The sequence below is a fragment of the Somniosus microcephalus genome, chromosome 5 (assembly GCF_052327205.1).
Source record: "Somniosus microcephalus isolate GS21.2 chromosome 5, FLI_Smic_1.0, whole genome shotgun sequence".
NCBI lineage: Eukaryota > Metazoa > Chordata > Chondrichthyes > Squaliformes > Somniosidae > Somniosus > Somniosus microcephalus.
In genome coordinates this window covers 4,028,877-4,050,804 of record NC_140991.1, presented here as the reverse complement: position 1 = coordinate 4,050,804, position 21,928 = coordinate 4,028,877, and the positions used below count along the sequence as shown (strand labels likewise).

General features: G+C 49.9%; 1 long non-coding RNA gene across 1 annotated transcript; it reads left to right on the top strand.

Annotated features, from left to right (window-relative positions):
- Window positions 1–19,937: 19,937 nt before the first annotated feature.
- Window positions 19,938–21,616, top strand: LOC147116813 (uncharacterized). Its single transcript, XR_015078318.1, has 2 exons — window positions 19,938–20,006; window positions 20,615–21,616. It is a non-coding gene; the product is annotated as an uncharacterized LOC147116813 (long non-coding RNA).
- Window positions 21,617–21,928: the final 312 nt, after the last annotated feature.

The window sequence follows — 21,928 nt, the reverse complement described above, 5'->3', positions numbered from 1 at the left end:
TTCTAAACTCCAGTGTGTACATCCCTAAACCACATAGTCTCTCCTCATAGGTCATTCCCGCCATTCCTGGTATCAGCCTGGTGAATCGCCGCTGCACCCCCTCCATGGCAAGAACATCCTTCCTCAGATGAGGCGACCAAAACTGTACACAGTACTCGAGGTGTGGTCTCACCAGTGCCCTGTACAGCTGCAGCAAGGTATCCCTGTTCCTGTATTCTAACCCTTTTGCTATGAAGGCCAGCATACCGTTTGCCTTCTTGACCGCCTGTTGCACCTGCATGCTCGCCTTCAGTGACTGGTGTACAAGAACACCCAGGTCTCTCTGTACTTCCCCCTCTCCCAATCTATTGCCATTTAAATAATAATTTGCCCTCCCGTTCCTGCACCCAAGGTGGATAACTTCGCACTTGTCCACATTATAGTGCATCTGCCATTTATCCGCCCAATCGCCCAGTCTGTCCAAATCGCTCTGGAGCTTCCTGGTCTCTTCCTCTGAGCCCACCCCCCCTCCTAGTTTAGTGTCGTCTGCAAATTTGGAAATGCTGCATCCGACTCCCTGATCCAGGTCATTAATGTAAATTGTGAACAGCTGGGGGCCCAGGACAGATCCCTGTGGTACCCCACTTGTTACTGCCTGCCATTCAGAAAATGAGCCGTTTATTCCAACTCTCTGTTTTCTATCTGACAGCCAGTTCCCTATCCACGCCAAAACTTTCCCCTTTATCCCATGAGCCTCAATTTTCCATGCTAATCTTTTATGTGGGACCTTATCGAAGGCCTTTTGGAAGTCCAGGTACACCACATCTACTGGCTCTCCCCCATCTATTCTACCAGTTACTTCCCTCAAAAAATTCCAATAGATTAGTCAAGCACGATTTACCCTTTGTAAATCCATGTTGACTCTGTCCTATCCTGTCCCCATTTGCTAAGTGCTCCGCTATTTCATCCTTAATGATGGACTCCAGCATTTTGCCCACAACTGATGTAAGGCTTACAGGTCTGTAATTACCTGCTTTTTCCCTACCCCCCTTTTTGAATAGTGGGGTAACGTTAGCTACCCTCCAATCCATCGGCACTGTTCCCGAGTCTAATGAATTCTGAAAAATCATCCTTAGTGCATCCGCTATCTCTAGGGCCACCTCCTTCAGTACCCTAGGATGCATGTTATCAGGCCCTGGGGATTTGTCCACCTTCAATCCCTTTAGCTTCCTTAACACCATATCCTTAGAGATATTGATTTGCGTCAGTTCCTCCTTTGCCAATGTCCCTATTTTTCCCGATATCCCAGGGAGGTTTTTTGTGTCTTCCTTCGTAAAGACTGACCCAAAGTATGCATTTAGTTGATCTGCCATTTCCTTATTTCCCATTATATATTCCCCCGTATCTGACTGCAATGGACCAACTTTGGTTTTCACCAGTCTTTTCCTTTTGATATACTTATAAAAGCTTTTGGAGTTAGTTTTTATATTTTCCGCCAGCTTGTTTTCGTAAGCTATTTTGCCCCTCTTGATTATGCTCTTTGCCCTCCTTTGCTCTATCTTAAACTGTTCCCAATCTTCCGCTCTGGCGCTTTTTTTCGCTATTTTATACGCCCTATCTTTGGATTTTATGCTGTCTCTAATTTCCCCTGTTATCCACGGTTGAGTCACCTTTTTAGATTTCCTTTTATGCCAGATTGGTATAAACAATTTTTGCAATTTTGTCATTCTATCTTTAAATGTTTGCCATTGTTTATCTACCTCCAGTCCTCCCAGGAACGTTGTCCAATCAGACCTACTCAGTTCCCGTCTCATGGCATCATAATTCCCCTTGTTTAAATTCAGGACCTTAGTCTCTGAGTCAATTTCTTCGCTCTCCATTTCGAGTGAGAAATCGATCATGTTATGATCGCTCTGACCCAAGGGTCCCCGTACAACAAGATTACTGATTAGTCCCTTCTCATTGCACAGTACCCAGTCCAATATAGCCTGTTCCCGAGTTGGTTCCTCGACATATTGATCCAGATAACCATCCCTCAAACACTCAAGGAATTCCTCCTCCTCATTATTTTTACTGATTAGGCTAGTCCAATCTATATGTAAGTTAAAGTCACCTATGATGACAGCTGTGCTCTTATTGCACGCTTCTCTAATTTCCCTCGTGATGCCCTCCCTAACCTCTATTTTACTATTTGGAGGCCTATATACCACTCCTATTAATGTTTTTCGCCCCTCGCTATTTCTTAGCTCCACCCATATAGATTCTGTATTAACTGAGTTAATATCCTTCCTTTCAATTGCATTTATCCCCTCTTTTACTAGCAATGCTACCCCTCCTCCCTTTCTTTTTTGTCGATCCTTCCTAAATACTGAATACCCCTGTATGTTAAGCTCCCAGCCCTGCTCACCCTGCAACCATGTTTCCGTAATCCCAATTAGGTCATAATTATTAACCTCTATTTCCACAGCTAATTCATCTACCTGTTAGCACTGTTCACCACTGTTCGTTATAACTGTATCACTGTATCACTGACCACTATTGTATCACGGTACGAGGTCGCCTCTTGCCACACTGCTATACCTGGGATGACCACTGCCGACTCCGCCTTGGCTCCACCCACCAGGCCAGGTATAAAGGTGAGCGACTGGCTGGTATTCCTCCTGCTTCGATCGGATCACCCACGAGAGTGGGCTCTGTTATTTAGTCAATAAAAACCTTTAGTCACCTTCGTAACTCTTCGCCTTTTATTGGAGGAATTGATAGGTATATCAATTTTATTGACTAAATTTAATGATGTCCGACAACGAGTCACAACCGGCGGAGGAGCCACCAGCGCAGCTCCCAGGAGCACAGCCACACCAGCCAGCTTGGCTGCGAGCCCTCAGACCGCCGTACCTGGACCTGAACCCACGAGCAGCAAACTCAGCCGCAGACTTTAAACACTGGCTGGTCTGCTTCGAATCATACCTGAGAGAATCCAGCGTCCCTCAGGCATCCAAACTAAGTGTCCTGCAGGCACAACTGAGCCCGAGAGTATACACTCTCATCGAGGACATGACTACCTACGAGACCGCCATCAACCTGCTGAAACAGAAGTACCGGACCCCGGTAAACTACATGTACGCTAGGCACCTCCTAAGATCACGGCCGCAACAGCCAGGAGAATCAGTAGCCGAATTCTCACAGGCGCTATATGCACTCGCCAGGAACTGTGACTTTAAATCGGTGTCGGCAGCCGAAAATACTGAAGATAATATCCGCGACGCATTCCTGAAAGGCCTACGGTCCGAGTACTCACGGCAAAGACTGCTGGAAGCTAAAGACCTCAGCATGGAAAAAGCTGAAGCCCTCGCTATCTCCCTGGAAGTGGCCCACCAAGATCAGGAAGCATTCACCAGGTACTGCTCGCGACCCTGGGACTCGGGCCCGACCCCTACCACAGCACCCTTCCCAGCGCCGCCCCCGGGACCTACCTCTGCGTCGGCGTCCCGGACCCGACCGGCCCCGCCACCCCCGGCACCGGCCCCGACATCGGGCATCCGCGATCGGGCCGCCGGCTGTTTTTTTTGTGGCCAGGAGAAGCACCCGAGGTCGCGCTGCCCAGCCAAGAACTCCATATGCAAAACCTGCCTGAAGAAAGGCCACTTCTCCAAGGCCTGCAGGAGCGGATCCTCAGAGGCCAGCAGTGCCGCATGCGAACTATGGGGGCGGCCATCTTCGTTTAGGGCAACTGAGGCCAGCATCCCCACACATGAGTCATGGGGGCGGCCATCTTTGTTTAGGGCAACTGAGGCCAGCATCCCCACACATGAGTCATGGGGGCGGCCATCTTTGATTAAGGCAACCGACCCCAATAGTGCCTCATGGGGCCCTACCTCGTGGGAGACGCCATTTTACTCACCACGCCCGACCACCTCGCCCGCAGATGACAACGACTCGCTCAGCTACGCACTAGCTTCCGTCACCCTGGACCAAGCCCGCCCGCACCATCTGTCCAAGTCAATGATGGACATCAAAGTGAACGGCCACGCCACAACCTGCCTGTTCGACAGCGGAAGCACGGAGAGCTTCATCCACCCAGACACGGTGAGCCACTACTCCCTCTCTGTCCTACCAACGCGCAGCCGAATCTCGATGGCATCGAGGTCCCACGCCACGGACATCAGCGGCTACTGTGTCGTGACCCTGTCGGTTAAGGGCACGGAGTATAAAAACTTTAAACTCCTCGTCCTCCCCCATCTCTGCGCTGCCGTCCTACTAGGGCTGGACTTCCAATCCCACCTCCAAAGCGTAACCCTAGCATACGGTGGACCCCACCCCCCACTCACAGTCAACAACCAGCAAACGTTAAACCGCCCACCGCGTAACACCTGCAGCCTCTCCACCCTCAAGGTCCCGCCACCCTCTCTGTTTGCTAACCTTACCCCTGACTGCAAACCCGTCGCTACCAAGAGCAGGCGGTATAGCGCCGGGGACAGAGCCTTCATTAGCTCTGAGGTGCGGCGCCTCCTGAAAGAGGGCATTATCGAGGGGAGCAGCAGCCCCTGGCGTGCCCAGGTCGTAGTCGTAAAGACCGGCGATAAAAACCGCCTGGTCATCGACTACAGCCAGACCATAAACAGATATACCCAGCTGGACGCATACCCCCTCCCCCGCATATCTGACATGGTCAATCAGATTGCACAGTATAAAGTATTCTCGACCATCGACTTGAAGTCGGCCTACCACCAACTCCCTATCCACCCTGAGGACCGCCAGTATACCGCCTTCGAGGCGAATGGGCGCCTATACCACTTCCTTAGGGTCCCCTTCGGTGTCACTAATGGGGTCTCGGTCTTCCAAAGGGAGATGGACCAGATGGTTGACCAGAACGAACTGCAGGCTACATTCCCCTACCTAGATAACGTCACTATCTGCGGCCGCGACCGGCAGGAACATGATGCGAATCTGGAGAAATTCCTCCGTACGGCCCAACGGCTGAACCTCACCTACAATAAGGAGAAATGCGTGTTTAACACCACGCGCCTTGCCATCCTCGGCTGCGTAGTGGAGAACGGAATCATCGGCCCCGACCCAGAAAGAATGCGCCCCCTCATGGAGCTACCCCTCCCCCACTGCCCTAAAGCACTTAGGAGAACCCTGGGGCTTTTCGCCTACTATGCCCAATGGGTACCCAATTACGCGGACAAAGCCAGACCCCTCCTGAAAGCCACTTCCTTCCCCCTCATGGAGGAGGCGTGCGCGGCCTTCTCCCTCATTAAGGGAGACATAGCCAAGGCCACGATGCACGCAGTGGACGAGTCCATCCCCTTTCAGGTGGAGAACGACGCATCCGACTTCGCCTTAGCCGCCACCCTAAACCAGGAGGGGAGGCCAGTGGCCTTCTTCTCAAGGACCCTACAGGGCCCCGAGATCCGACATTCGTCGGTCGAGAAAGAGGCCCAGGCGATCGTGGAGGCAGTACGGCGCTGGAGGCACTACCTGGCAGGCAAACGATTTACCCTCCTCACCGACCAGCGTTCGGTGGCTTTCATGTTTAATAACAAGCTGAAGGGCAAAATCAAGAATGACAAGATTTTGAGATGGAGAATCGAGCTCTCCACCTACGATTATGAGATCTTGTACCGGCCAGGCAAGCTGAACGAATCCCCTGATGCCCTTTCACGAATGACATGCGCCAGCGCGCATATCGATAGGCTTCAGACCCTCCACGACCAGCTCTGCCACCCCGGAGTCACCAGACTCTACCATTTCATTAAGGCCCGCAACCTGACCTACTCCATCGAGGAGGTCAGGACCATGACCAGGAACTGCCAGACCTGTGCGGAGTGCAAACCGCACTTCTATAGGCCGGACCGAGCAAGCCTGATCAAGGCCACCCGCCCCTTCGAGCGCCTGAGCATCGACTTTAAGGGGCCCCTCCCGTCCTCTGACCGTAATGTGTACTTCCTCAACATCGTTGATGAGTACTCCCGTTTCCCCTTTGCCTTCCCCTGCCCCGACATGACCAGTAGCACGGTCATTAAGTGCCTGAATGCCCTCTTCGCCTTGTTCGGGTTCCCGAACTATATACACAGCGACCGGGGCTCCTCCTTCATGAGCGAGGAACTCCGGCAATTCCTCCTAGAGAGAGGTATTGCAGCAAGCAGGACCACCAGCTACAACCCCAGAGGTAACGGTCAGGTGGAAAGAGAGAACGCGACGGTATGGAAGGCCGTCCTCTTAGCCTTAAAGTCTAAGGGCCTCCCAACCTCCCGCTGGCAAGAAGTCCTCCCGACAGCGCTGCACTCCATCCGGTCATTACTTTGCACGGCCACTAACACCACCCCCCATGAACGAATGTTCGTTTTCCCCAGGAAGTCGACTACAGGAACCACTCTACCAACCTGGCTGACCGCCCCGGGGCCGGTCTGGCTGCGGAAACACGTGAGGACCCATAAAACGGACCCCCTGGTCGAGAGGGTGAACCTCCTGCACGCCAACCCCCAGTACGCCTACGTGGCGTACCCAGACGGGCGGGAGGACACTGTCTCCCTACGAGACCTCGCACCCTCAGCCGATCCGGAAACACCGCCACCACCCCCCCCAACCTCAGTCCAGGTAGACGGCATGCCGGAACCCCACGAGCCCTCGCCGACCACGCAAACACCAGCATCAACACCGGATAAGGCACCAGCACCGGATAAGGCAACACCACCGCTGCGGCGATCGGAGAGGCTCACGAAGCCTCCGGACAGACTGACCTACCAGAATTGGTAGTACACTTCACCCCGCCGGACTTAATTCTAAACAAGGGGTGAATGTGGTAAACCACGTTCACTATCGTATCACTGTTAGTAGTTAGCACTGTTCACCACTGTTCGTTATAACTGTATCACTGACCACTATTGTATCACGGTACGAGGTCGCCTCTTGCCACACTGCTATACCTGGGATGACCACTGCCGACTCCGCCTTGGCTCCACCCACCAGGCCAGGTATAAAGGTGAGCGACTGGCTGGTATTCCTCCTGCTTGGATCGGATCACCCACGAGAGTGGGCTCTGTTATTTAGTCAATAAAAACCTTTAGTCACCTTCGTAACTCTTCGCCTTTTATTGGAGGAATTGATAGGTATATCAGTGTCACCACTGGTGGAGGGACAATCAGTGCGGATGGAGGTGGACACAGGCGCGGCTGTGTCCCTTGTTTCAGAAACTGTCTACAACAAAATGCTAAAGCATCTTACCCTTCAGCCGACAAACATTGTGCTAAAGACGTATACCGGCGAACCTGTGGCCATGAGAGGCGTCATTGAGGTGACAGTTAAATTGAACAGACAGACTGCAAAACTGCCACTACATGTGGTAAAGGAAAATTACCCATCGCTACTGGGATGTGCGTGGCTAGAGAAAATCACGCTGGACTGGCCTGCAGTCCGCATGATGTCAAAAGGGGAGTCAGGTCTGACTGCAGTGTTAAACAAACATGCAGAACTCTTCAATGGGGAACTTGGGAGCATGAAAAAGATCAGCGCGAGGCTGGACTTTAAACCTGACAGCAAGCCGAAGTTTCACAAAGCCCGACCTGTACCCTATGCAATTAGGCCAAAAGTTGAGGCTAACTTGGAGGCCTTAGTCGAGAATGGAGACCTGGAGCCTGTGAGCATGAGCAAATGGGCCACACCCATTGTTCCTGTCCTGAAAAAGGATGGATCTGTTCGAATCTGCGGGGATTTTAAAGTGACTATTAACCCGGTGCTGTTTGCGGAACAGTACCCTCTTCCCCTCATTGATGATCTTTTTACGGGCCTGGCCGGAGGGCCAAAGTTCAGCAAAATAGACTTATGCCAGGCTTATCTACAAGTGCATGTCGATGACAAATCATAGGAGCTGCTGACAATTGTGACACACAAAGGGCTATACAGGTACTGCCGTCTTCCGTTTGGAATTACGTCGGCCCCTGCTCTATTCCAAAGGGCAATGGATCAGATTTTGAGTGGACTGCCAGGAGTCCAGTGCTACCTGGACGACATCCTTGTCACTGGGACAAATGAGGAGGATCATCTTCTGAACTTGGATGCGACACTACAACGACTGAAAGAGTACGGACTCAGAGTTCGTAAAGACAAATGTGAATTCTTTCAGTCTTCAGTTGAGTACCTGGGGCATGTGATTGACGCTACTGGCCTGCATAAGGCGCCGTCAAAGGTCAAGGCGATCGTGGAGGCCCCAGCACCCCAGAATGCGAGCCAGTTACGTTCATTTCTGGGGCTACTTAACTACTATGGGAAGTTTATTCCAGACTTAGCAACATTGCTGAAGCCGTTACATCAGTTGCTATGTCAAGGCAAAACATGGAAATGGACTGAACTGTGCAACGAAGCTTTCGCCCAAGCAAAGAAAGCATTGCTGAAATCGGAGGTCCTGACACACTTCGACCCAAAGCTACCCATGCAGCTAGCATGTGATGCATCACCAGATGGTGTGGGAGCAGTCAAATCCCACATCATGCCTTTGGGTGAAGAGAAATCTATCGCCTCTGCATCACGCACCTTGAACAAGGCCGAGAGTAACTATGCGCAGATCGAGCGCGAGGCCTTGGGAATCGTTTTTGGAATTCGAAAATTTCATCAGTACCTGTTTGGGAGAAGGTTCACACTCCTGACAGACCACCGTCCATTGACTTCAATCTTCGGGCCCCACACCGGAATTCCATCTCTCGCTGCAAGCAGGATGCAAAGGTGGGCTTTACTGTTGTCAGGACACACATACGACATCAAATATCGCAAATCAGACTTGCACGGCAACGCAGGCGGTCTCTCGAGGCTACCCTTGCCTGTTACTCCCCCAGAGCCTCGTCAGATAGACATCTTCTACTTTAGACAAGTGGAGGGAGCACCTGTCACTGCAGTTCAGGTGCGAAGGTACACCCGCAACGATCCAGTCCTGTCTGAGGTAATGGACGATGTCATTCGAGGGAGAGCTATAGGAGATTCTCCTAGTTTGAAACCTTACGTTTCAAAAAGAAATGAGCTCTCCATCCAGGCAGGTTGTCTTCTTTGGGGACGCCGTGTCATCATTCCGCCACCTCTGAGGGAATCTATACTGCAACAACTTCATACAGGCCACAGTGGGATGGTTCGGATGAAGGAAATGGCAAGAAGCTACTTCTGGTGGCCAGGTTTCAATGGGAATATTGAGGAGAAAGCCAAAACATGTTCCCCATGTCAAAGGGTCCAGAATGTTCCACAGCTGGCAACCCTACACCCCTGGGATTGGCCTGCAGAAGTGTGGCAGCGAGTACATGTGGACTTCGCCGGTCCTTTCGAAGAGAAGATGTTTATGGTGGTTGTAGATGCTCGTAGCAAGTGGCCGGAGGTCGCTGTAATGAGGTCTACCATGGCAGAGAAAACAATTGAGAAACTTGGTGAGATGTTCAGCCGTTATGGCTCACTGGAACAACTCGTAAGTGACAACGGTCCACAATTTGTATCACAGGAGTTTGCAACCTTCCTGCATGTGAATGGTGTCCAACACATCAGGTCTGCGCCCTATCATCCCTCTACTAACGGCCAGGCAGAAAGGTTCATGCAAACTTTGAAGCACGCCTTGAAGGCATCGCAAGGTCAGGACACAATCCACCAACGTCTGAACAGCTTCCTGTTGTCCTACAGGAACGAGCCGCATGCCACAACCAAAACTTCCCCCGCTTCGCTCATGATGAAGAGGCAGTTGCGGACAAGTTTTGACTTACTCAAACCTCCAAGGGCAGAGCAGGTTGTCCATCGTCAACAACAAGCTCAAGTTGAAAAGAGAGAGAAAAGAGCCAAGGAGAGACGGTTTCATCCGAGAGAGCACGTCCTAGCTCGAAACTACAACACTGGACCGAAATGGGTTCCTGCTACAGTGATCGTGCAGACGGGCCCTGTGTCTTACACGGTTGAGACTGCTGAGGACGTCGTCTGGAGAAGACACACAGATCAACTGTTGGTAGGAGCAGAGACAGCCACAGAGGCTCCAACGGCTGTTTGGCCTGAACTGTTTCCAGATGATACCGCAAACCAGCATCCTTTGCCACAGTGCTCTTCTCCAACACAGGAAGTCAAAGAGACTGTTCCACCTGTGCAAACTCCTGACTTTCGACTGACACAGGCACCTTCTCCATCCAGGCCTGTGTCAATGCCTACTGCTGTGGAAGCCAGCGATGACCACCGGTATCCTGTCAGAGAGCGGCGGCCTCCAAGACGCTTGGATCTGTAGGCTTAGTGACTTACCCACAAGACTGGGGCAGAATAAACCCCAGGGTAAAGTCAGGGGTTGAGGCAGTCTACCTCTACCCTAGGTTCGTTGAGTGCAATGAAAGTAACTTACCTGTTGAGGAATAATGTGGACCTTCCATTTAAGAGGGGAGGAAATGTTATGTATTTTGTGTTCTCCTCCCACCTGTGGTGCCGCTGTCACAGGAGATAAATGGTTGGGTGTTCTCTGTTAAGTTTAGCTCTCTTTGTTTGGAACTTTCCAGAACTTCCTTTCCTTCCAATAAAGCACTTCATGTTTGAATCTCTGAGTCCTAAATTGTGTCTAGGTAGAAAGGTACCGACACAACAACGCCCACATCCCATCAATGAATAAAAAAAAAGATAGTCGCCGGTACCGCAGCCTCATCTACAGCAGCGCCCCCCTCGCAGACAGTCGCCGGTACTGCAGCCTGATCTTCAGCAGCGCCCCCTCGCCGACAGTCGCCGGTACTGCAGCCTCATCTACAGCAGCGCCCCTCGCAGACAGTCATAGAAACATAGAAGATAGGAGCAGGAGTAGGCCATTCGGCCCCTCGAGCCTTCTCCGCCATTCAATGAGATCATGGCTAATCATCCAAATTCAGTACCCTGTCCCTTCCTTCTCCCCATATCCCTTGATCCCTTTAGCCTTAAGAAATATATCTAAATCCTTCTTGAATATATTTAATGAATTGGCCTCCACTGCCTTCTCTGGTAGAGAATTCCACAGGTTCACCACTCTCTGGGTGACGAAATTCCTCCTCATCTCTGTCCTAAATGGCTTACCCCTTATCCTTAGACTGAGACCCCTGGTTCTGGACTCCCCGGCCATCGGGAACATCCTTCCTGCATCTAGTCTGTCTAGTCCTGTCATAATTCTATAAGTTTCAATGAGATCCCCTCTCATTCTTCTAAACTCCAGCGAGTATAAGCCCAATCGACCCAATCTCTCCTCATATGTCATTCCTGCCATCCCAGGTATCAGTCTGGTGAATATTCACTGCACTCCCTCCATGGCAAGAACATCCTCCCTCAGATAAGGCGACCAAAACTGCACACAATACTCAAGGTGTGGTCTCACCAAGGCCCTGTACAACTGCAGCAAGACATCCTTGTTCCTGTACTCGAACCCTCTCGCTATGAAGGCCAACATACCATTTGCCTTCTTAACCGCCTGCTGCACCTGCATGCTTACCTCCAGCGACTGGTGCACAGGGGCACCCAGGTCTCGTTGCACTTCCCCTTCTCCCAATCTATTGCCGTTCAGATAATAATCTGCCTTCCTGTTTTTGCCACCAAAGTGGATAACCTCGCATTTATCCACATTATACTGCATCTGCCATGCTTTTCACAGAATCACAGAATCACAGAAACCCCACAGTGCAGATAGAGGCCATTTCGGCCCATCGAGCCTGCACCGACACATATCCCACCCGATCCCCGTAACCCCTACACCGACACATATCCCACCCGATCCCCGTAACCCCTACACCAACACATATCCCACCCTATCCTTGTAACCCCACGTATTTAATCCCCCTAACAATAAGGGTCAATTTATCATAGCCAATCAACCTAACCCGCACATCTTTGGACTGTGGGAGGAAACCGGAGCACCCGGAGGAAACCCACGCAAACACGGGGAGAATGTGCAAACTCCACACAGATGGATCTTTTGCCCAATCACCTCTTCCTCCTCCTCTATGTCTGACTCGGACACAGTGTCAGCTTGAGGGGCCGCCTGCTCACCTGGCGAGTCACCATCTGAAAGCAGGGAGGCACAAGAGTTGCTTTAGAGTGAGGACAGGGCGGCAGCGAGGGAGGCATGAGAGCTGCTGTGCACTGCATTGGTTCGATAGTGGCAAAGGATGCTGGTGTGAGGCGCAAGTGGAAAGGGAGAGGTCAAAAAGGTGATGACCTTACCATTGGTGCCCAGAACAGGGTCAGCATCTCCAGTGGCGACGGGGCCACTCAGCCGGCCTGCCATGATCTGCTCCACTCTCTGCTCGAGGTCGCTCAGCTGTTTCAGGTCAGGACGGCCTCCCCCGGTCTGTCGCTGCTGTCTTCTGTTATGCGCCAGCTTGGACTGCAAGAGAAAGGATCGCCTCTAAGTGCAGAGTCAAGCCCTGATATTGCCCGCACTGCCTCCCATGGTCGAATAGCCCTGACAGTGTCTAAAGTCCTGAATGTGCAAGTGCTTTTCATGACAGTCCCATAGCTGCTGGATGAGGGCTGGCCATTAGAGCTTTCAGACTCGTTTGGCCATAAAGTGAGGTGCACATGCAGGGATGAGGAGAATACTGGAAAGGGTACTCACCCTGACAACCCGCGTGAGGACGTTGAATTTTTTCCGGCACTGGGTTGGTGTCCTGCCAACCACGCTGTTGGACATGACCTTGTTTGCCACATCCCTCCATGCTTTCCAATATTCGGAGGGCAGCGGCCTCCTGCCACCCTCAGGGAAGAGGATATGGCACCTGCGGTCCACTGCACCAACCAGCAGCCTCAGGTCACCCTCGCCGAAGCGCTGCACTCTCTCCCTGGCCTTCTCCATTCTCCTGGGCATGGAGCTGTTCCAGAAGCAGTGTTCAGGCCTTGCCTTAGGGCTGCAGTGTGCAGGGCATGGCAGCCAAGCAATTCCACCCTCCCCCTTTAAGTGCTGACCGGCGCCTGACTGTCTGCCCTCGATGAGCAACTCGCCGCACCTGCGCTGCGCCCACCCTCGGTGTTTGCGCCCTGGATCGCCGGCTTAGCGCCTAATGATAGTCGTGCATCGCCTGCTTTAGCGCAGCAGCAACCTCTTGGGGCGATGCAACTGAATATCGGCGAAGGTGGTGCTAAGTTGCGCCGGGCGCAAAAGTTAGCGAACGCCATGCCGTAGCGCCCCAAACGTGGCTATACTGAATTTCTAGGCCTTGGTGTCTAAATTCTATTGGTGCTGCCTCCTTAAGAGGGACACTTGTGGAGCTGACTCTTCTTATTACTGGCAATTGCCAATTTAAAGTCAACTACAATTTCCACACTTTTGTACTCTACACCTCTATTTATGAAGCCCAGAATCCCGTAAGCCTTTTTAACTGCTTTCTCAACCTGTCCTTCCACCTTCAACGATTTGTGCACACATACCCCCAGGTCTCTCTGTTCCTGCACCCCCTTCAGGATTGTACCAGTTAGTTTATATGTCCTCTCCTCATTCTTTCTAACAAAATGTATCACTTCACACTTTTCTGCGTTAAATTTCATCTGCCACGTGTCCGCCCATTTCACCTGCCTGTCTATGTCTTCCTGACTTCTATCACTCTCCTCCTCACTGTTCACTATACTTCCAAGTTTAGTCTCATCTGCATATTTTGAAATTGTGCTCTGTACACCCACGTCCAAGTCATTAATATGTATCAAGAAAAGCAGTGGTCCTAGAACCGACCCCTTAGGATCACCACTGTATACCTTCCTCCAGTCCAAAAAATAACCGTTCACCACTACCCTCTGTTTCCTGTCACTCAGCCAATTCTGTATCCATGTCCACTGTCCCTTTTATACCATGGGCTTCAACTTTGCTGGCAAGCCTATTATGTGGCACTTTGTCGAACGCCTTTTTGAAATCCATGTTCACTACGTCAACTGTATTACCCTCATCAATCCTCGCTGTTGCCTCATCAAAGAACTCGTGAAGTTAGTTAAACACGATTTGCCTTTAACAAATCCGTGCTGGCTTTCCTTAATTAAACCACACTTGTCCAAGTGACTGTTAATTTTGTCCCTGATTACCGTTTCTAAAAGCTTCCCCACTACCGAGGTCAAACTGAATGGCCTGTAGTTGCTGGGTTTATCTTTACACACGTTTTTGAACAAGGGAATAAAATTTGCAGTTCTCCAGTCCTCTGGCACCACCACCGTATCTAAGGAGGATTTGACGATTATGGCCAGTACCACCGCGATTTCCTCCCTAAATTCCCGCAGCATCCTAGGATGCATCCCATCCACTCCTGGTGATTTATCTACTTTAAATACAGCCAGCCTTTCTAATACCACTTTTTTATTAATTTTTATCCTATCAACTATCTCCACTACCTCCTCCTTTACTATGCCTGTGGCAGCATCCTCTTCCTTGGTGAAGACAGATGCAAAGTATTCATTTAGTACCTCAGCCATACCTTCTGCCTCCATGAATAGGTCTCCTTTTTGGTCCCTAATCGGCCCCATCACTCCTCTTACTACCCTTTTACTACTTATATGCCTATAGAAGACTTTTGGATTACCTTTTATGTTGGCTGCCATTCTATTCTCATACCCTCTCTTTTCCCATCTTATTTGATTTTTCACTTCTCCTCTGACCTTTCAATATATAGCCAGATTCTCAGATGCATTTGCAACTTGACATCTGTCATACACACTCTTTTTTCTGCTTCATCATATTCTCTATCTCTTTCATCATCCAGCGAGCCCTGACTTTAGTTGCCCTGCCTTTCCCCCTCGTTGGAAAGTTCCTCAACTGCACCTGAACTATTTCCTCTTTAAAGGCAGCCTTTTGTTTATTACAGTTTTGCCTGCCAATCTTTGATTCCAGTTGATGAGGGCCAGATCCATTCTCATCCCACTGAAATTGCATTTCCCCCTGTTAAACATTTTTACTCTAGATTGCTCCCTGTCCTTTTTCATAGCTAACCAAAACCTTCTGATATTATGATCACTGTTCCCTAAATGTTCACCTATTGAAACTTGCTCCACCTGACCAACCTCATTCCCCAGTCTGGAGTACAGTTACGTTGAAAGACTGAAGAAGCTGGCGTTGTTCTCCTTGGAGCAGAGAGAATTGAGAGGATATTTGATAGAGGTGTTCAAATCCATGAGGGGTGTGGACAGAGTAGATAGAGAGAAACTGTTCCCATTGGCAGAAGGGTGGAGAACCGGAGGACACAGATTTAAGGTAATTGGCAAAAGAACCAAAGGCCACGTAAGAAAGACTTTTTTACACAGCGAGTGGTTAGGATTTGGAATGTTCTCCCTGAAAGGGTGGTGGAGGCAGATGCAATCACAGCTTTCAAAAGGGAGTTGGATAAGTATCTGAAGGGAAGAAATGTGCAGGGCTACGGGGAAAGGGCGGGGGAGTGGGACTGGCTGAAGTGCTCTTGCAGAGAGCCGGCACGGGCTCGACGGGCCGAGTGGCCTCCTTCCCCGCTGTAACCATTCTATGATTCGATGGTTCTATGACCATGTGCTGTAACTTTGAAAAAGGTTAAAAGGAAATTGAACAAATTAAATTAAAGTACTGTTCCTTATGGTGATGCAGCACTCCAGTCCCTGCGGTGCCCACCGGTCTCGGAAGGCCTCGCGCGTGCCGGCGGACACCACGTGCTCCATCTCCAGGGCCAGCCAGGGGTGAACGTGGCCGCGGAAGGGAGGCAGGCAGTCGGGCCGAACGACCCCCTGGACCGCCCGCTGCCTGGACCAGTTAATGGCCACTTTGGCGCCCAGGAGCAGTCCCACGAGGAGGTCCGCCGACCTGCCCGCTCCCTTCTGCACCGGGTGACCGAAGATCAGGAGCGTGGGACTGAAGTGCAGCCAATAATCGAGGAGCAGCCCCTTCAAATTCGCTCCCCAGGATGGAGGTCGGCATCCTATTGGGTGAGCGTGAGGCCTGTCTGGACAGATGAACGAACGCACGCATGCACGCAGGGAGACAAATGACACGCACGCACGCAGACATTCACGATGGAATTTACACTTGAGCGAACGAACAGAGGAATGAATGACTGAATGATTCAGCGATGCCAGTAGGACTGGCGAATACGGGTTCTTTCTTTTCTTGGTTTATTAAACAGTGGCAGTTTGTACTGTAAACATTATTGATTTACCTGTAAAAATGTATTATTGTATTTATATTTGTGGTAAACCACTGTTATTGTATATTGTTACCTCTGGGTGGCACTGTGTACCAAGGCATGCCTCAGCTGACTCCGCCCACATGACCAGGTATAAAGGTGGGGGTTTCGCCGACTCACTTCCTTCTTGGAACCAGCCACCCACGAGAGGCATGCTCTGTTCTCTAGTTAATAAAAGCCTTTTCATCACCTTCCTGATTCATCGTCTTTTATGGAGTAATTGATAAGCGTATCAATATTGTTGACCATTAAGCTGTTTTCGAGGCTTTATCCTTTTTATTGTGGTCAATGAATGTAATGGATTTACTATGTAACTGATGAGTTGCATAAGTAATGTTGTACATGAATATTAAAATTTTAAAACAGGACAGCAGGTAATACCAAGCAAAAATGAAGAGTTACTACATTGCCAATAGGACTGGCGTAAAATTGTTTTTCACTATGGGTACCTGTACTGTTAATATTGTTGATTTGTCTGTAAAATTTACCACTGCATTTGTACTGTTAGTCCTAAAGCTGTTTTTAAGGCTTTGTTTTATTGCGGCTAATGAATGTAATGGATTTACTATGTAATTGATGAGTTGTGACAAGTACTACCATATTGAAAAAATGTATTATTTTATTTGTATTGTTAATCTTAAAGTTGATTTTTTGTTAAAATTAGCCTTATTGTGGTTAATGAATGTAATGGATTTATTATGAAGTTGATTTATTGTAATAAGTATTACCAGATTTAAATAAAAGATTAGTACTACCATATTGAAAAAATGTATTATTTTATTTGTATTGTTAATCTTAAAGTTGATTTTTTGTTAAAATTAGCCTTACTGTGGTTAATGAATGTAATGGATTTATTATGAAGTTGATGTATTGTAATAAGTATTACCAGATTTAAATAAAAGATTAGTACTACCATATTGAAAAAATGTATTATTTTATTTGTATTGTTAATCTTAAAGTTGCTTTTTTGTTAAAATTAGCCTTATTGTGGTTACTGAATGTAATGGATTTATTATGAAGTTGATGTATTGTAATAAGTATTACCAGATTTAAGTAAAAGATTAGTACTACCATATTGAAAAAATGTATTATTTTATTTGTATTGTTAATCTTAAAGTTGATTTTTTGTTAAAATTAGCCTTATTGTGGTTAATGAATGTAATGGATTTATTATGAAGTTGATGTATTGTAATAAGTATTACCAGATTTAAATAAAAGATTAGTACTACCATATTGAAAAAATGTATTATTTTATTTGTATTGTTAATCTTAAAGTTGATTTTTTGTTAAAATTAGCCTTATTGTGGTTAATGAATGTAATGGATTTATTATGAAGTTGATGTATTGTAATAAGTATTACCAGATTTAAATAAAAGATTAGTACTACCATATTTAAATAAATATGTTCGACACAAAAAAAGAAAAAAATAAGTTTAAACAAGGCCCCAATATCTCCGTGTGCCCCGTGGGAATGCGGGTTCACATGGGGAGCCCGTGGGCCAATGAGACCATTCATTTACTGCCGGTTAAACAGGGGATAAAAAGGGGGAGTCGGCTCTACAGCCTCACTTACCTGGGAGCCTTGCTTGTTAGAATGGAGGGGCTGCGGGTTCTGGGCTTGTTCTTTCTTACAATCTGTTCATCTCAGCCGCCCTCTCTCCTTCTCCCCGCCGATCAATGTTGGCTGTCTCCCAAATTCCGCCAAGACTGCGGGTTTGGGGGAATTGAAGGCAGTGAGTGTGTGCGGAGAGGCTGCTGCTTTGATGCCGGGAGCCGGGATGTGCCGTCGTGTTTCTATTCACTCCACAATCTGCCAGGTGGGTGTATTCTCGGCTCGCCTATATTCTGGGCCAGGGCTTCCCAGGACCAGTCGCAATCCAACTGCACTGGGGATTCCCTGGACAGTATCCTCTCTCTCCTCCTGTCCTGAAACATCAGCTGGAGTCTCCAACCTCTCCAGTCCGGGAGCTGGCGGATTTAGGAACTGTGTTCAGTTCTACAGTTTGAAAGTCTGATCATTGAGATCCTGACCCAGGATCTCTCCTTCCTTCTCTATGCGACTTGGGACTTCTGATGGTTGAATTGCGCCCCAGGATAGGAGGGCAGAGTGAAGATCAGTCCCTGGCTGGCACTGACCGGACAGGCTGTGGATTTGATGCCGGTCTTGTGTAACCAGTCCAGTAGGGATGGAGTTGGTGACCCGTCTCCATTAGATGGAGAATTGGGGTGTGGACGGGGAGAGAAGGAAACTAGAAGCTGGTGCTGCGCTGGGCGGAGTTTCTCCCCCTCCCGGTAACGGTTCCCTTGCCATTCCCCGTGCAGCAACTAACCGCCTTTCATTGACTCTCTCCTGCAGTGTGCACCAAGGATGGGCGGGTCCTGATCGCCATCTCCAAGGATTTGACGCTGCCTCCTGTAAACCTGACAACGGTCCATCTGAAGGATGGACACGGAGCGGAGTGCAGTCCGACCGTGGCCTCTGCAGACACTGTGCTCTTTCAGTTCGCAGTCACTGAGTGTGGCACTACTCAGCGGGTAGGTATTGTGGGCTGGGAGCCCCATCAATGGCTGTCAGTCGGGTGGGCAAGAGGGGGTCTAAAGGGCAATGGGGGCCCTTAAAGACACTACATGTGATAAGGCAATGGCAGACTTGCTCAATTTCTCTGTAATGATGGTCTTCTGTCTCTTGTAGCTGGACGGGGTGAACGCCGTCTATGAAACGGATGTGTTGGGTCAGTTTGAGATCTTGGATGGAGCTTTGGGATCGGTGACCCGGGACAGCCCCTTCAGGTGAGACTGGGAGCACATGGAGCGGGTAGAGAAGGTGAGGAGCTGAATTCTCCAGCCGTGTCCGTTCTCTTGCAGGCTCCATGTCCAGTGCAGTTACAAGGGGAGCCAGGAGTCTGAATTGCAGGTGAAGCCCAGAGTTTACAGCCTTTCTCCGCCACTGCCTGCCACTGAGGCCGGGATCCTGGTTCTGGAGCTGAGAATAGCGAGAGGTAGCGAGTGCTGCTGATGGTTCGTGTCCAACTTCAGGCTCTCTCTCTCCAAATAGTGGCCGTCCTTCATCGTCTTCTCTTTCCAGATGGTGGCTACCGGAGCTGGTACGTGGCCAGTGACTACCCGATCCTGAGTGTGCTCCGGGACCCCGTGTTTGTGGAGGTTCGAGTCCTGAACCGGAACGATCCGTCCCTTGTGCTGGTGCTCAATGACTGCTGGGCGACCCCCACCCCCGAGCCGCATTCGGGGCTCCGATGGGACCTCCTGGTGGGCAGGTAAGGCAGCGAGTGAGGGACCTTGGGGCAGGCTGGTGATCGGGGAGGGGGGCGACATGGACTGGGTGAAGGAACGGCCAATAATCAAACCAATCAGCTCCAGGTTGACGATTGATGACTTGAATGGCCTGGTTTCTTTATCTCGTCTAATCTCGGGACTTTGCTTTGATGTGCCGCTGTAACTCTGTAGTTGGGAGTTCCAGGTGCCCTCTCCATATAACCCGCTCTTTCTCTGTTCCAGGTGCCCCTTTACTGGAGACAATTACAAAACCCGCCTCCTCCCGGTAGACGCCGCTTCCCATTCGCCGTTCCCAACTCACCAGAATCGGTTTGTAGTCAGCACTTTCGCTTTCTGGGACCGAGTTTCGGGCCGGGCTCTGAGCGGGGAGGTGAGTTTCCTTCAGTCTTGCTCTCTTGGTTGAACTTGTTCCCTGGGTCTTGCTCACAGTGAGGAGGCCCCTGTTGACCCTTTGACTGTAGAAGCATGAATCTCCTGACTGGGAGCTGTGGCACTGACCACACCGCACTGTCTCTTTCCAGGTTCACTTCCACTGCAGTGCTGAAGTTTGCTTCCCTTCCACCCGAGAGAACTGCACGGCTCCCTGCAGCCCCAGTAAGTAGCTGGGATCTGACTAGAAACTGAACCCTGATGGGGAAGGGTGGGTGTGGGGCATCTGGACACTGGGCCCAACAGTGGGCACAGGAGCAGTGTCCTCAATCTGCCCGCTCAACTCTATCCCAGTTAGTCTACAGCAGAATAGCAATCTGGCTCCGGGGCTCTGAGCACATCTTGCACTGGTTCTGAATGGAATCCACCTCTGGCCTTGAACATTGATCCAGCATCCTGCTGTCACCAGGAGTTCCAGGGTGGAACTGAACCGATATCTGGGAGCGGGGAGACCTGGGCAATGTGTGTCTGTCCAGTGTAACCGCTCGTCAAACTCGTGCTTAAAACGGGTCTCTTTCCCCAGGAGTCCAGCCTGGCCATTGGACCCGTCAACGACTGCAAACCTTGCCGGGTTGATGCGGCTCCTTCTGAGAATCAGGAGTGAATCTTAGTCTGACAGTGAGGGAACAGTGTATAACTACAGTCCAATCTCTCCGGTACTCACTGCCCGAGGGTTTTTGCATTGGGCCATCGGATTGTACACCTGATTCAGCGCTTCAGACAGCTGCACATTGAATTGCCCACCTTGAACTCTTGTCTCTTGTCTCCCCCAGAGAGGCGAAGAAGCGCCGATGACCGGGTTGGGTCCTTGGTGACCTCTGATGGAGCCATCATTTTCCTGGAAGATGAGAGATTGGCTGCTGGGATCCACCAGGAAGAGAAAGGTAAAGGAGGCCCCTGCTACTGTCTAGTGATGGAGTAACTGGTGCCTATCTAACCCTCCCTTCTCCCCACAGATGCTGCTGCTGATTCCCCCTCCCGTGTTCTTCCTGGAGCAGCGGTTGGGGTAGCTCTGCTCTCCGTGGCCCTGTTGGTCGGGACTGTTGCCATGTGGAAAATGGACCATCGCCGCAGGGTGGGCTCCGAGTGCAGCTCCATGGAACTGTAGATGTCTGTTGGACAATAAAACCCTGTTATACATGAACCCTGATCTTGTGTTCATAGAATCAGAGAATGGCCTCCTTCTGTGCTGTCACCATTGAGCCCGTGCCTGCTGTTTGCAAGAGCACTTCAGCTAGTCCCACTCCTCGGCCCTTTCCCTGTAGCCCTGCAATTTATTTCTTTCAGTAACTTATCCAATTCCCTTTTGAAATCCACGATTTAATCGGCCTCCACCAACCTTTCAGACCGTGCATTCCAGTTATTAACCACTCCGAGTAAAAAAACAAAAAAAGGATTTTCCTCATGTCTCCTTTGGATCTTTTACAACTAACGTTCAATCTGTGTCCTCTGGCTCTGGCCCGTTCTGCCAATGGCGACAGTGCCCCTCTATCTACTGTCTCGACGCCTCATGCTTTTGAAAACCTCTCAAATCTGCTCTCTGAACCTTCTCTGCTCTAAGAACCCCAGCTTCTCTCGCCATCCATGTAACTGACCTCCTCATCCCTGGAATCATTCTTCCATGCACCCTCTCGAGGGCCGTCACATCATTCCCAAAGAGCGCTGCCCAGAATTGGACACAATACTCCAGTTGAGGCCAAACCAGTGTTTTCTAAAAGTTCATTTCCTTGATTTTTGTACTCCATGCCTCTACTTGTAAAGCCCAGTATCCCATATGCTTTTTTAATTGCTTTGTCAACCTGCCCTGCCGCCTTCAATGATTTGTGCACACATACTCCCAGGTCTCTCTGTTCATGCAACCACTTTAGGATTGTACCCTTTAGTTTATATTGCCTGTCTTCGTTCTTCCTACCAAATGTTTCACTTTGCACGTTTGTGTTAAATTTCATCTGTCTGCCCATTCCACCAGCCTGGCTGTCTTGAAGTCTATCACACTCCTTTCCCTGCCCCTGTACTTGCTTAAACTCTGTTACATCACTAACTTTTACCCATTCTGATGAAAGGTCATTGACCTGAAACATTAACTC